Raw genomic sequence first — 13,466 nt, 5'->3', positions numbered from 1 at the left:
ATTGTCCTGCTGCATAACCCAAGTGCACTTGAGCTTGAGGTCACAAACTGATGGCCGGAAATTCTCCTTTAGAATTTTCTGGTAGAGCTCAGAATTCATTGTTCTATCAATTATGGTAAGTCGTCCAGGTCCTGAAGCTGCAAAGCAGCCCCAGACCATCACGCTACCACCACCATGTCTGACTGTTGGTATGATGTTCTTGGTTTGAAATGCTGTATTAGTTTTATGCCAGATGTAACGGGACGCACACCTTCCAAAAAGTAAAACTTTTGTCTCATCAGTCCACAGAATATTTGCCCAAGTCTTGGGGATAATCAAGATGTTTTTTGGTTAATGTGAGATGAGCCTTTGTGTTCTTTTTGGTCAGCAGTGACTTTGGCCTTAGAACTCTCCAATGGATGCCATTTTTGCCCAGTCTATTTCTTATTGTTGAATCATGAACACTGATCTTACCTGAGGCAAGTGAGGCCTGCAGTTCTTTAGATGTTGTTCTTGGTTCTTTTATGACCTCCTGGATGAGTCGTCCTCATGCTCTTGGAGTAATTTTTGTAGGCCGGCCACTCCTGGGAAGGTTTACCACTGTTCCAAGTTATCTCCATTTGTGGATAATGGCTCTCCTGTGGTTCACTGGAGTTCCAAAACCTTGGAAATGGCTTTGAAACCCATCCTAGACTGATACATGTTTGTTTCTAATCTGTTCTTGAATTTTTCTAGATTGTGGCATGATGTGTGGCTTTTTGGGATCTGTTAGCGTGCTTCACTTTGTCGGACAGCTTCTATTTATGTGATTTCTTGATTCAACAGGTCTGGCAGTAATCAGGCCTGGGTGTGGCAAGTGAAATTTAACTCAGCTTTCCAAAAATTTGTGGTTAATCAGTTTCATTCATGATTCAGCATGGGAAGGGGGCAATTACTTTTTCACATAGGGCCAGGCAGGTTTGAACAGATTTTTTCTCTTAATAAATTAAATAATTTAAAAACTGCATCTTGGATTTACTCGGGTTATCTTTGTGTAATATTCAAATTTGTTTGATGATCTGAATCATTTAAGTGTGAGAAATATACAAAAAAAAAAAAAATCAGGAAGGGGGCAAATACTTTTTCACAGGTTGAGAAAGACTTTAAGTGCTAGGGAAAAAAATAAAATATATAACAGTAGCCTCAGTGATAACCCCCCCCCCCCTATAAAAGAAACAATTTCCCATCTTTACAGCTCGCCGTTTTCCCAGCTGCTGTTTGGAAGACAAAGTGAATATTTGCATTGGAGTGTACAGCCCGATTCACATGAACAGATTAGACAATATGGTCTAGAATTAGAAGAATTCCTAGGTGGTGGAGGCCCACTAGAGACATGTTTGGTCCACGGATCGAGACGGATAAACATATGAAGGTCACAGTTAAGACACACAAAGAACACTCATCAGCCGGGGTCACGGGGCGGCCAACCTTATCTACATTGTGCAGAGACAACAACTGAGCAGGAGCCCATAAAATCTGAGATTTCCTTATTAGGAAACCATTGTGTGCTTCCAGCCAGTGCCAACTTCATCCCATGGGCGGAGGTCAGCTGACATCTGGCTAAATTACAAAGGTGACTCACAGACTAGGGTTAGACTACCCACAAATGACTTGTTAAATGCCTTCCAACAGTGAGATCTCTCTGCCATTAGCCCCGCTTCACACCGGTGCGACTTGTTATGTGATTTTACAGGTCCAAATCACATGACAAGTCACACCCTATTGTCGGCAATGGAACTGTTCAAATCGAAGCGTTCCCAACTTTGCAGTGCCACATCGATTTGAAAAAGTAATTCCTGCACTACTTTTGATGATTTTAGGTGTGGCTTGCATAGACATCTGTGCATGAAGTCACACAGATGTAAGCCAAGTCGCACTGACATGCGTCTTTGAAATCATGTGATTTTAAGTGAAGTCGCATAATGTCAAAGCTGTATTCAGCGTGAACAAGGGCTAATTCTCAACTCTCTTCCTCCACACACCTGGGAGTGTTCAGTGTTCCAGAACTTGTTACCTTTTCTATAATCTAAAATAATCATCCAGCAGGGATGATGGGAACCTCTCATGAGCACGGCAGGTGTACAGAGCTGGAGAACGCAGCAAAGGGATGGTGGTGACCCTTCAGAATGGTCAAAGCAGGTGTACAGACCAGGGAACCCCTAATAATGGGCACGGCACAGCAGGTGTACAGACCAGGGAACCCCTAATAATGGGCACGGCACAGCAGGTGTACAGACCAGGGAACCCCTTATAATGGGCACGGCACAGCAGGTGTACAGACCAGGGAACCCCTTATAATGGGCACGGCACAGCAGGTGTACAGACCAGGGAACCCCTTATAATGGGCACAGCACAGCAGGTGTACAGACCAGGGAACCCCTAATATGGGGCACAGCACAGCAGGTGTACAGACCAGGGAACCCCTAATAATGGGCACAGCACAGAAGGTGTACAGAAGAGGGAACCCCTTATAATGGGCACAGCAGGTGTACAGACCAGGGAACCCCTTATATGGGGCACAACACATAAGGTGTACAGACCAGGGAACCCCTAATAATGGGCACAGCACAGTAGGTGTGCAAGTCTTGGATGGTTGGAACTCCTCATAATAGGCACAGCATGGGTATAGACCCAGGAACTCAATGCAGGAATGGTTGAAACCCGACATAATGGGCACAGCAGGCAGGGATGGTGGGAGTCCTTCAAAGGGCCGCGGCAGGTGTGCAAAAATGGGAACACAACACAGGGATAGTAGGAACCTTTTGTAATGGGAACAGCAGGGGTATAGACATGAGAACTCAGTAGAGGGATGGTGGGGACTCTTCACAATGGGCAGGTGTGCATACCCGGGATCCAATCAACAGAATTGCCTAGAGATAAAAGAAACTGTCCGATGGGTTTACTTCCTCTTTATTTCCCTGCAAAAGGTAAAGCATAATGAGCTACTATGCATCGCATAGTAGCCCATTATGTGTCACTTACCTGAAACCGAAGCCCGCAATGTCACCGTTGTCCCCACTAGCGGGGAGCGTCCATCTTCTCCCCTCTTCCTTCCGGGGCCGCGAACTCTGGCTCGGTGACTGGCCGGAGTCGTGTGACGTCACTCCCTTGCATGCGCGCTGGAGCTGCCAGTCACAGCATGACCCCTATTAGAAACGGCACAATGTGCTCTTTCTAAAGTGATAGTCATCGGCGCTCGGGTCTTTCGTAAATATCTCCTAAACCCCTGCAGCTATCACATCGGGAGACGAGACCAGCGGGCAGTCAGCTGAGCACTGAACGGCGCTCTGAAGTAAGCTATTATACCGCATATTTTTAAAAATGACATCCACTGGGAAGCTTTGTGTTATATATAAGAGGGAAGTATAGAAGAACATTTTTTACCTTAAAGCGGAGTTCCACCCTAAAGTGGAACTTCCGCTCATCGCATTCCTCCCCCCCTCCGGTGCTTCAATTGGCACCTTTCAGGGGGGGAGGGGGTGCAGATACCTGTATAACACAAATGCCCCCCCCCCCCAGTGTGTTTTGGGAAACACACAGTTCTCACAACACAACTGGGACCAGTGTAGACGTGCAGCGCGACTCGCGCATGCGCAGTAGGGAACCGAGAAGTGAAGCCGCAACGCTTCACTTCCTGATTCCCTGACCAAGGATGGCGGTGGGGGCAGCCGAATGACGAGCGATCGATCGGCTTCCGACATCGCTGGACCCTGGGACAGGTAAGTGTCCATTTATTAAAAGACAGCAGCTGCATTATTTGTAGCTGCTGGCTTTTAATGTTTTTGTTTAAGGTGGAGCTCCGCTTTAATAAGCACTTTAAGATATTGTTCTGCAGGGGGGGCTGACTGTATGCATATCTTCTGGGATTGTCTTGGTATACAGGAGGTGACAATTATCTCCCAAGTCCTTCTATAAGGCACTGCCTGCTCAGACTGGTGGATGATTTGGCTCCCACCATAGCAACACAGGCCTTACTTACAAGGAAACGCATAGTATTGTCTTGGAAGAGTACTACTCCCCCCACCAGTAGAGTCCTGGAAGGCTTCAGTAAATAGGGCCCTACCCTTCTATAAAGCCACATATTTGAAAGGGGGGGGGGGCACTTCTCAAATTTGATAAGGTCTGGGCTGGTTGGATGGCCTCACCCCTCACTGTAACAGACTAGTTTTAACCTTTTATTAATGGTATCCTTTCTGGTCTATTAATAGAAAAGAGACACAATTCCAATAATGTATGGCTATTAGCCACAATAACAGTAAAACCTTCACCAATATTAAAAAATCATGACAACGTTGTCACAATAATGTGAAAAACATAGCAGCCCGGGCTCACTTGTGCACATACACATACACACACACACACACACACACACACACACAGCACACTTGCGGGGGAGGGGTGGGTATTAGACTCAGTGTTGAAAGTCTAAAATCAGCCTCCAGTGACAACAGGTATGGATATACCACAAAAGCAGGAATCTCCTGAGTAGAGGGGAAGTAGTGGTGTCACAGTAGGAAAAACGGAAATGTCAATCCTGAAAATCAGTGAGATAATAGTCAGCTGTGAAGAGGATAATCCAGCATATAGTTCAAAGTTACTGACATATGTATGAATGAGCTTCAAAATATGATAGGCATCTAGACTTGGCTAGAATGGAGCATATAATATAGATCTGTGGTCCCTGGTGCAGGAAGCCGCCACAGCCAGATGGCATGGGATTTAGCATATACAATGCATGGAGAAAAGTTTAAATGACGGGACTGCAGCTTCCCTGACACAATCTCACCCGCCGTGCTGTTTGCTTCTTTAGTCCGCTACCGATTGACTCCTTAGATGTCCAAAAAAAAGTCAGTCCCTGGGACGGTTCAGGTAGTGGAAGCAGTCATCCTTTGCCTGGCTGTAGATGTACACTGATTCTCAGTAGTGGCCCCCTTCTGAGGAAGCTCACACAGCTGAGCGAAATGCGGTGTTCAGCAGCCCGGTCTTGGAGCCAAACACATGTAGAGTATATTCGCTCCACTCATCACCGCACAAAGCGGGGCCACTACTGAAAATCATTGTACAGCTACAGCAAAGCAAAGGATGACCGCTTCCACTACCTGAACCGTATATAGCTGCTGTGACTTGAGGGCCAAGGAGTGTAAAGTCACATTAGTGTGAACAGAGCCTCAAGGATACTACAGCAGCTAGGAGTGTGGGTGTAAACCTGACAAGCAAACTCTACAGCCACCCAATGGTTTCTGCACACCTCCAGTACAATTCCTAAGCCCCCCGCATTGTTTCCCAGACTCCACCTGCAGATCCGGGATTGGCATGGCGAGGGTTGTTGGGTAGAGGGGAGGGAGACCAGGGAAAATCCACTTGCTGATCTCCCCAGTCTAGCACTAACCCTGAAGTGGTATGTATTACATCACTTCTGGGTATGGCTGGCACTTTCCTCTGGCAAGTGGCCAGGGAAGAAGCTAATGGAGCATTCATTTCAATGGAGAGCAAGTGAGATATCTGACCCCTGAGGTCTCATTAAAGCCATCACAACAAAATAGTATCATATAGAGGAACTTTTGGTCTAATACGTGATAAATAGAGTTGCACCGATACTAGTATCGGTGCCAATACTGAGCATTTGCACGAGTACCTGTGCTCATGCAAATGCTCCGATGCTTAATCAGATACCTCCCAGAAGTCAGTGTGAGAAGAGGAGACAGAGGGAGTCAGTGCGCCATCAACATTCAACAACATGCTGGCAGGTAAGCTGGCCGGGGCAGGGGCACAGCCGCTATGTTTTTCCAAGACAAATAGTTCCGTCAGAATCGGCGACCCATCAGATTCAGTAAAGGATGTGACATTCTGTCGGAACATCGCAACGCCCATCTCGGTACGCCCTGCATTCGGCAGCAGTAAGCCTGCAGTAAGAAGGCGGCAGTGGACATCTTGTTACACCCAGCCCATATAGTGAAATTATTTCACTATATGGGCTGGGTGTAACAAGATGTCCAGAACGATTTGTCTTGGGAAAAACATCATAAAAAAATATATTTATTATTATTTATTTTATAAGTTCCAGTGAGGCCAATCCAAGCCCATTAGTTCTGCCAATCAGTGCTGCCTTTCAGTGCCGCTCATCAGTGCCACTGCCACCTATCAGTGCCTAGCAGTCAGTGCCACCTATCAATGCCACCCCATCAGGGCTGCATATTAGTGCCTCCTCATCAGTGCCACCCCATCAGTGCCGCCTCATCAGTGCCGCATAAGAAGAGATCATTAGTCTGTATTGTGCTTTGAAAACTGTCACATGACATGAAAATAAAGTATTGATAATCGGTATCGGCAAGCACTTGCAAAAAAAGTCTCTGTACTTGTACTTGATCCTAAAAAAGTGGTATCGGGGCAACCCTAGTAATAAAAGATAAAGTTGTGAGAAAAAAAAAAAAAAAAAAAAAAAATTGTAAAAAAAATAAAATAAATAAACTTACACTCAAGCACTTAACCAACCCCCCCCCCCCCCCCCAGTTCATTCTGCCCTTCTATGACCGGTTTTCAGCTGACAGTGGGCTAAAGCCTGCTGTTGGCTGACGACACAGAGCCAGTCCAGGCTGGGTAAAGATCGTGACCATATGGTCCAGATCCTCCCAGGAGCCTGGACTGGCACCTGGCTCAGCCTCTCAGCGAGTCGCTGAGAGCCTGAGCGAGCCGCTCCCACCCCCTCCACAACTGGGGGCTGAGCAGAGAGCAGTGACCGACAGTCACCAGGTGCTCTGCTCACGGAGCCCTGGAACTGAGCGATCAGCGGGGTTTGATCGCTGAGTTCTCAGTCTTAGAGCATCGGTCTGATGCTGCATCCACCTAAGCAAGTATGATTTCTAGAACAAAAAAAAAAACAACAACAAACACTTCGATACTTATGTAAAATGTAGGGTACCAAAGTTTGTTGCCATTTTACAGGTGCACACAATTTTAAGATTTAACATGTTTGGTATCTATTTATTCAGCATAGCCTCATTTTTAGTTTTTTTTATTAGCAATAATTGGATAATATATTGCGTTTGTGTGCCCTAAATTGAACTTCAGTGTATTTTTTTACTGAAATTTTGCACTTGATAAACTGTTGTGCCAATATCTCGTGACATTAAAAAAAAAAAAAAATGGAACTACCACCACTTTATATTCACAACAGCATATATGGTTTTGCTCTACATTGGATGCACCCTGTAGCGATCCTGGCCATTGTGTAACACCCTGTGTAGTATTGTGGTGTTTGTACCATGTACGGCATTGTTTGGCATCCTAGAGGAGGACCCTAGCCAAGTGACAGGGTGAGCTTTTACCTGGTGGGTGTCACTGTCATTTTATAGACAGGATTGTGTCACTGACACTTCTTCCCGATTCCTGTCCACTGCCAGCACTTAAAAGGACTTATGTACAGCAAGACACAGCACTCCTGTCCTGATGTGTACACTGCCGTATCCTACAGCAAACTCACTTCTGTTAACTATAAAAGGTGAAGTCAGTACAATGAAAGGTGACTGCCAAATGTTTGGCGGGAGTCACCACTGACTCACCTACTAAAATTAATGAAAGACACAGCAGGGAATTATCACATCCTAATGGAAGTCACTTCTAGACGCCTGACTTAGTACTAAGGAGACAGCGGAGTCCCAGATCAGGGAAGTACCAGTGACTAGGGGAAAGGGGGGGGGGTCATGAGAACAGGGAGGCACCAATTAATGGGGAAAGAGGGCCCAGGAACTCTGTGGCACCAACCACTGGGGAGAGGAGGGGTTGGAATGGTTGGGAGTAGAAGGTCCCAGAACAATGGAACTGGTGAGAATCCAAACAAAGGTACTCCCAAAGCACAGCAGTGCTGACATTTGGGGTCCCAGAATACAAGGGCACCAACATCTGAGGCCCCAGAACACTGTGGCACTGACAGTAGTGGGTTCCAGAACACTGCAAAACTAACATTTGGGGTCACAGAGCACAGTGGTGTTAAAATTTGGGGTCTGAGAACACTGCAAAGCCAATGTTTGGGGTCCTAGAACACACTGGCATTGACATTTGAGATCCAATATCATTGCAGTGCAACATTTGGGTTCCCAGAACGGCGGCATCAACATTCCAGGTCCTAGTCCAGGAACATCAAACACCTGGGGGAGTCCCATAACAATACAAGTCTTATCTATGGCCCCTTTCACACTGGGGCAGTGGGTGCGTCGGCAGTTAAACGCCGCTATTTACCGCCAATTTCGCGGCACTATTCGGCCAGTAGTGGGGAGCTTTAACACCCCCGCTAGCAGCCGAGAAAGGGTTAAAACCACAGCAAAGCATAGCTGCAGCAGCGCTATGCCGGCAGTATAGCCGCACTGCCCCATTGATTTCAATGGGCAGGAGCGGTGTATACACCGCTCCAAAGATGCTGCTAGCAGGACTTTTTTTTAGCGTCCTGCCAGCTCACCGCTCCAGTGTGAAAGCCCTTGAGGCTTTCACATTGGAGTGTGAGGAGCGGCTCTTTCAGGGCGCTTTGCAGCCTCTATTATTAGCGCTGTAGCGCCTCAGTGTGAAAGGGGTCTTACTATTATGCTTTCTGCCCACAGATCTGATATCTCCAATAGAAGCTCTAGAATACAAGAATAGAAATGGCAGCAGTGTGTCAATGTATATAGTGCTGCAGCGTTTTACTGTGCAGCCTCCTCTCTGGTGTGCCAGTATATACAGTGCTGCAGATCATTGTGTAGTCTCCTCTCTGGTGTCACAATGATTGCACATTAGGATGTCAGCTGCGGGGTTGATTTATTAAAACTGGAGAGTGCAAATCTGGTGCAGCTCTGCATAGAAACCAATCAGCTTCCAGGTTTCATTGTCAAAGGCTAATTGAATAAGCTGAAGTTAGAAGCTGATTGGTTTCTATGCACAGCTGCACCAGATTTTGCACTCTAGCTTTAGTAAATCAACCCCATTGCCCTCTCTGGTGTCACACTTGCTGCACCATATGATTGTCTTTCAGTTCAATGGGAATTTCTATGACACAGTTTGCCTTTTCCCTGTGAGGCTGGCATGCATGTTACATTATGTTTTTTTAAACACAATCCCCACACCAATACAGAGACATGCTATGACTGCAGTTGGAAAACAACTGTACTGGAGATCTACTGGACTGAGAATGATGCCCATCAGTGAGAGTTCCACCCACCGCCACCAGCGATCACAGTGTGCTGTGAATAGGGCAGAATGATGGTGGCTGGCAGAACCCTCTCCTAACAGTCAGCGTGTGCTACATTGGCAGTGTTCTATGCACTGTGCGGGTGGGTGAGAAGTTACATAGTTACAAAGTAGGTGAGGTTGAAAAAAAAGACACAAGTCCATCAAGTCCAACCTATGTGTGTGATTATATGTCAGTATTACATTGTATATCCCTGTATGTTGCGGTTGTTCAGGTGCTTATCTAAGTTTTTTAAATTATCGAAGCTCCCCACTGAGACCACCGCCTGTGGAAGAGAATTCCACATCCTTGCCGCTCTTACAGTAAATAACCCTCTACATAGTTTAAGGTTAAACCTCTTTTCTTCTAATTTTAGTGAATGGCCACGTGTATTATTAAATTCCCTTACACATAAAAGATTTATCCCTATTGTGGGGTCACCAGTACGGCATTTGTACACTGAAATCATATCCCCTCTCAAGCGTCTCTTCTCCAGAGAGAATAAGTTCAGTGCTCGCAACCTTTCCTCATAACTAAGATCCTCCAGACCCTTTATTAGCTTTGTTGCCCTTCTTTGTACTCGCTCCATTTCCAGTACGTTCCTCCTGAGGACTGGTGCCCAGCACTGGACAGCATACTCCAGGTGCGGCCGGACCAGAGTCTTGTAGAGTGGGAGAATTATCGTTTTATCTCTGGAGTTGATCCCCTTTTTAATGCATGCCAATATTCTGTTTGCTTTGTTAGCAGCAGCTTGGCATTGCTGAGCCTATCATCTACTAGGACCCCCAGGTCCTTTTCCATCCTAGATTCCCCCAGAGGTTCTCCCCCCCAGTGTATAGATTGCATTCATATTTTTGCCACCCAAATGTATTATTTTACATTTTTCTACATTAAACCTCATTTGCCATGTAGTCGCCCACCCCATTAATTTGTTCAGGTCTTCTTGCAAGGTTTCCACATCCTGCGGAGAAGTTATTGCCCTGCTTAGCTTAGTATCATCCGCAAATACAGAGATTGAACTGTTTATCCCATCCTCCAGGTCGTTTATGAACAAATTAAATAGGATTGGTCCCAGCACAGAACCCTGGGGGACCCCACTACCCACCCCTGACCATTCTGAGTACTCCTCATTTATCACCACCCTCTGAACTCGCCCTTGTAACCAGTTTTCAATCCATGTACTCACCCTATGGTCTATGCCAACGGACCTTATCTTGTACAGTAAACGTTTATGGGGAACTGTGTCAAATGCTTTTGCAAAATCCAGATACACCACGTCTACGGGCCTTCCTTTATCTAGATGGCAACTCACCTCCTCATAGAAGGTTAATAGATTGGTTTGACAAGAACGATTCTTCATGAAACCATGCTGTATACTGCTAATGATACCGTTCTCATTACTAAAATCTTGTATATAGTCCCTCATCATCCCCTCCAAGAGCTTGCACTTAGAGCTGTGTTAGCATGTGTTATGCCCTGTACACACGGTCGGACATTCAGACGGATGTTGGCTCAAACTTGTCTTCCATACACACGGTCACACAAAGTTGTTGGAAAATCCGATCATTCTGAACGCGGTGACGTAAAACACGTACGTCAGCACTATAAACGGGGCAGTGGCCAATAGCTTTCATCTCTTAATTTATTCTGAGCATGCGTGGCACTTTGTCCGTCGGATTTGTGTACACACGATCAGAAATTCCGACAACGGATTTTGTTGTCGGAAAATTTTATATCCTGCTCTCAAACTTTGTGTGTCGGAAAATCCGATGGAAAATGTGTGATGGAGCCCACACACGGTCGGAATTTCCGACAACAAGGTCCTATCACATATTTTTCGTCGGAAAATACGACCGTGTGTACGGGGCATTACACTGTGCAGTGATGTGTGCTGTATAGCATTGTGTATATCATGTCTCAGTGTGTATTATGGTGGTTTCTGAGTATGACAGAAACTGGCAGGTCATCCAGTGATAACAGTCCAGCTGTGCGCAGAGTTGTGTTAGTAAACAAAGACATGTACAGAGTAGTGTACCATGCAGAATACAACATACATAGTGTATACAGTGTGCAGTATAGTGTATGTGGGGTGTATACAGATTACAGTGCACAGTGTGTATATTGAGGACTGCAGTGTGTCAGTGAGTGGTGATATATGACATGTAGTGTACAATACAATGTATAATGAATGACGTGTAGTGTAGTGTTGCTGCATATAGACAGTATATGGACTGCAAAGTGATGTACAGAATATATACTGTGTATAGGGTGGTGTGAGAGTCTGTGCAGTGCACAGCACAGTGTATATATTATTATACAGGATATAGCATATTATATGGTGTATACTGAGTGCCGTGTACAGCACAGGGGAGATAGATAGATATATATATAGATATATATATATATATATATATATATATCTATATATATATATATATATATATATATATATATGTATGATGTACAGCACAGGGTATATGTGATATACAGCACAGGAGATTATATATTGTACAGCACAAGGTATATATATGATGTACAGTGTATATGGAGAGGTCTGGCAGTGTGTATGTTGTGATGTATAGTACAGGATATATACAGTACACAATTATATATATATATATATGTATATGTATGATGTACAGTATACATTGTGTATGGAAGTTGTGCGGTATATATGATGTACACTATACTGTGTCTTATGGAGAATATTTCATGTGCAGTGTATATTGTGTGCTGTATAGGATGCTCAGTGCAGAGTGTATGTGGAGGGGGCACTGTGTGGTGTATACTCAGTAGTGGGTGTAGTGTCTGGAGGGTGCACTGTGTGGTGTATACTCAGTAGTGGGGACACCGGACACAATTACCTGCAGGGTGTCACACCGGCTCTCTCACTCTCCTCCGTACAGCCGCATCCTCTACGGAGAGCTGTACGGCTCACACTTCTTATACTGCGCAATCGCCGGCTGTGGAGCTCTACTGCCATCTAGTGTCACCTTACTGGTAATGCGGCGTGCCTATCCTACCCTGGAGGGGTCTCATGCACATAGACTTCTCTATGAAGGTCTGAGAATATACACTTCTCCCCACCCTACCAGGAAGGTAATGCTGGCTCAGATCGTTTATTCCACGCTGTCCTGGTCTTTCTTTGTATGTTTTTTTTTAACAAATCTGTCTCTTTATAAAAAAATGTTTTTAATATCAGTGCTTTATAGGGCCGGGTGTAATATTTTCTGGAATTTTCAAGCATGTCCTTTGACTACTAAAACTGCTGAGATCTGTTAAACTACACGTGTCAAACACTGGCTGTATCCGGACCTCCAGGCCATTTTATGTGGCCCTAGCACCTCTCCTGCAGCAGCGCCACCCCCCTCATGTCTGTACCCACCTTCTCTCAGCATTCGGCAGCAGAGAGGAGGACAGAACTCCTCCACCAGATCCTGTGCTTCTCCATGCAGCCGCATAGAGGCTAGTCTCTGACACCGCCCCCCATATTTTAGGAGTTGGAAGCTGAGAGGAGGACAGAACTCCTCCACCAGATCATGTGCTTCTCCATGCAGAAGCTAGTCTCTTTCATAGAGGCTAGTCTCTGATGCCCCACCCCACCCCCCCATCTCAGGAGTTGGCAGCAGAGAGGAGGATACAACTTCTCCACCAGATCCTGTCAGGGATGTGCGGTGAGGTCAGTGGCTGGTGAGGCACTGTTGTAAATGGCGTTCAAACCACACATGTGAGGTATTGCCGTGAACGTTAGACCGAGAGCAATAATTCTAGCACTAGACCTCCTCTGTAACTCTAAACATGTAACCTGTAAAAGAAATGAATTAATCGCCTATGGAGATTTTTAAGTACTGAAGTTTGGCACCATTCCACAAGTGTGCGCAATTTTAAAGTGTGACATGTTAGGTATCTATTTACTCGGCGTAACATCATCTTTCACATTGCACAAAAAAATCGGGCTAACTTTAGTGTTTGTTTTTTTTTTTCTTATTCATGAAGATTTTTTTTCCCAAAAAATTGCATTAGAAAAAATTGCTGCGCAAATACAGTGTGACATAAAAAGTTGCAACAACCACCATTTTATTCCCTAGGGTGCCTGCTAATATATATATATATATATATATATATATAAATATATATATATATATATATATATATATATATATATATATATATATATATATATATATATATATATATATAATGTTTGGGGGTTCTGAGTAATTTTCTAGCAAAAAGATGATGGTTTTTACAT

General features: G+C 45.0%; 1 protein-coding gene across 4 annotated transcripts in view; it reads right to left on the bottom strand.

The window, feature by feature from the left end:
• FAM118B (family with sequence similarity 118 member B) overlaps positions 1 to 12,182 on the bottom strand; it is an 82,818-nt gene extending 70,636 nt beyond the window's left edge. For all 4 annotated transcript variants that reach the window (XM_073603253.1, XM_073603254.1, XM_073603261.1 and 1 more), the window contains exon 1: positions 12,079 to 12,182. The gene's annotated coding sequence lies outside the window, so the exon portion shown is untranslated. The remainder of the gene's footprint in view (positions 1 to 12,078) is intronic.
• Between the last annotated feature and the right edge of the window lie 1,284 nt (positions 12,183 to 13,466).

The sequence above is a fragment of the Aquarana catesbeiana genome, linkage group LG10, assembly GCF_042186555.1.
Source record: "Aquarana catesbeiana isolate 2022-GZ linkage group LG10, ASM4218655v1, whole genome shotgun sequence".
NCBI lineage: Eukaryota > Metazoa > Chordata > Amphibia > Anura > Ranidae > Aquarana > Aquarana catesbeiana.
This window is presented reverse-complemented; position numbering and strand designations above follow the sequence as displayed.